Genomic DNA, 2,793 nt, shown 5'->3' on the forward strand with positions numbered 1-2,793 from the left:
TCCCTGGAGGTTAGGGGAGAAGGGAGGGATAGGGCACCCATGAACAGCCATGTGCTTATCCATGGTTGGTGGGACACTGCATGTATTTAGGGAGATAATTTCTATGGGAAACTAGAGAAGGACCACAGAAGTCAGTATCTTGTCAGAGGGATGTATCATTTCACATTCTCAACAGCAATATATGAGAGTTGCAGCCTCTTCAATTTTTGCTAATGTACAGACTTGCTAATTTTTTTGTAGACATTTCAGCTGGTGGGAATTGACATTTCATAGTTTTATTTTGCATTTTCCTAATATCTAATGATGCTAAGGAACTTCTCGCGTGCTTATTAGCCATTTATATATTTTCTTTTGCATCTTTTGCCATTTTTTAGGGGGTGCTGTCATTTACTGTAAATTTTTAGGAGTTTTTTATATATTTTCTATTGAAGTCCTCAGCAGATGCATGTATTGTGAATACGTTCTCCTAGTCTGTGTCTTGCGTATTTATTTCCTAAGTGGTACCTTCAAGTATACAGAAATGTCTCATTTTGATGAATTCAGTTTATCAAAATTTTATTTTATGCTAGTGCATTTTTTGTCCGAATAGATCTGTCTCTGCCCCAAGACATATTCTCCACTATTCCATTCTAGAAGCCATGTGGTTCTTTCTTATCTCTTTAAGTCTTCGATCCATCTGAAATTAATTTTGGAGTACAGAGAGAAATAAGATTGAGGTTCATTTTTTGCCCTTCAGGTATTCAGTTATTCCACACCATTTACTGGGCGGGGTGGGGGAGATTTTTTTTTTTTAACATTAAATGGTCTTGGTGTCCATGTCAAAAATCAATTGACCATATTATGGGTAGGTCTGTTCTTCTGCTTCCTTGATCAAGTTGTCTATTCTTATGCCAAACCACACCATCTTGATCACGATAGCTTTATAGGAAGTTTTGAAATCAGGTAGTGTCCTCCAACTTTGTTCTTTTTTAAGATTTCTAGATCCTTTGCATTTCATACAAACCTTGGAATCAACCCATCAGTTTTCACAGAAAAGAGTCTGCTGGGACTTTAACTGGGATTTTATTGAATCTATAGAAAATTTTGGGAAGAATATATCTTAACAAAACTGAGCTAACATTGGGAGAATGCTTGGATGGTCTTTAATTTCTTTCAACAGAGTTTTACAGTTTCAAGTATAAAGGTCTTTTACCCCTTCCTCCCTAGGTATCTGATGGGTTTCAAGGCTATTCTAAATAGTATTGTTCTAAATTTTTATTTTCCTGTTAATCATTGCTGTTATGTAGAAATGTAATTGATTTTTATATATCAACTAATATCTTGCAACCTTGCTAGACTGGCTTATTAGATTTAATAGGTTGTAGATTCCTTAGGGTTTTCTAGAAACAAAAATACCAAACTTGTGCTATTTTAAAAAAATTGCTGCTACCTTATTAAATCAGCAGGATTTCCAACACAATATTGAATAGAAGTGATAAGAGCAGGCGCAGAGTGAAGGCTGAAGACTCTGGCTCGAACGAAGACTGAAGACGAATGAAGACGACCGAAGAGGCTTGGCTTCTCCACTGCGGCCGGAGAGAAGGCCTGGTTCTCAGGTGCCGGAGGAAAACTGGTGCCGGCAGTCAGGGGAAGGAAGGCCTAGTGCACGAATGTCTTCGTGCAATGGGTCTCTAGTTTATTATAGTTTCTTATATTTTATTAAGGAACTTTTAATCTAAATTAATGAATCTATTAATGGGGACCATGTATTATATTGTAATATCTTTGTCAGGTTTGGGTCCAATGTTATGTCAGTCTTAAAAACTTTGGAGGACATGTTTCCTCCTCTATTTTCTGAATTTGTGTAAGATAGATACTGTTTCTATTTTATTTATTGATTTTTTAATGGCTGTCCGTTTTATAATGGTTTTATTTTTTAATATATTTTTATTAATTTCAGAGAGAAAGGGAGAGGGAGAGGGAGAGGGGGATAGAAATATCAATAAGTGAGAATTACTGATCAGCTGCCTCCTGCACGCCCCCTAATGGGATCGAGCCCGCAATCCGGGCATGTGCCCTTGACTGGAATCGAACCCAGAACCCTTCAGTCCACAGGCTGATGCTCTATCCATTGAGCCAAACTGGCTAGGGCAGATACTGTTTCTATTTTAAATGTCTGAGAGAATTCACCACTGCAGCCATCTGGGCCCCGAGGTTTTGTTTCTGTTGTAGGTGCTGCTGTTGGTGGTGGTGGAGGTATTGTTTCTGGGGAAGGAGATGGGAGTTTTGATTGCACATTCAATTTTTTAAATAGATATAAAGTTTTTAAGATTTCCCACATTCTTTATCAATTTTTCTAAATTACCTTTCTAGGTATTTTTCCACTTTATCTGAATTTCAAATTTTATTATAAAATTTTTTGTTATCCTCCTTATAATCTTTTTAATAGATATAGAATCTTTACTGATGTCCCCTATTTCTGTCCTGATAGTGGTAATTTGTGTTCTTACTGTTAACCACTACACCAAAAAAAAATAATAACAAAGAAATTAAACACACTTGTTAGTAATAGAAACAATTCAGAGAAAACAAAACTTCAAAAGTTAACAATACCATCTTCTGGAATAAGAGAAGGAATTTCACTTAAGACACAAGAGAAATATGCTATAAAAATGGAATATTAAGATAATCAAGTCTTCTTAGCAATTAAAAAATATGAAAACAGAAGTGAAACACTAAGTAGAATGGAAGTCTTCTAGAAAGTAAAGCAAGCCATAGCTTTGTAGCTGGTATTTTGGCTTTTAAACACTCGCC

The sequence above is a fragment of the Myotis davidii genome, unplaced genomic scaffold (genome assembly GCF_000327345.1).
Source record: "Myotis davidii unplaced genomic scaffold, ASM32734v1 scaffold247, whole genome shotgun sequence".
NCBI classification, from domain to species: domain Eukaryota; kingdom Metazoa; phylum Chordata; class Mammalia; order Chiroptera; family Vespertilionidae; genus Myotis; species Myotis davidii.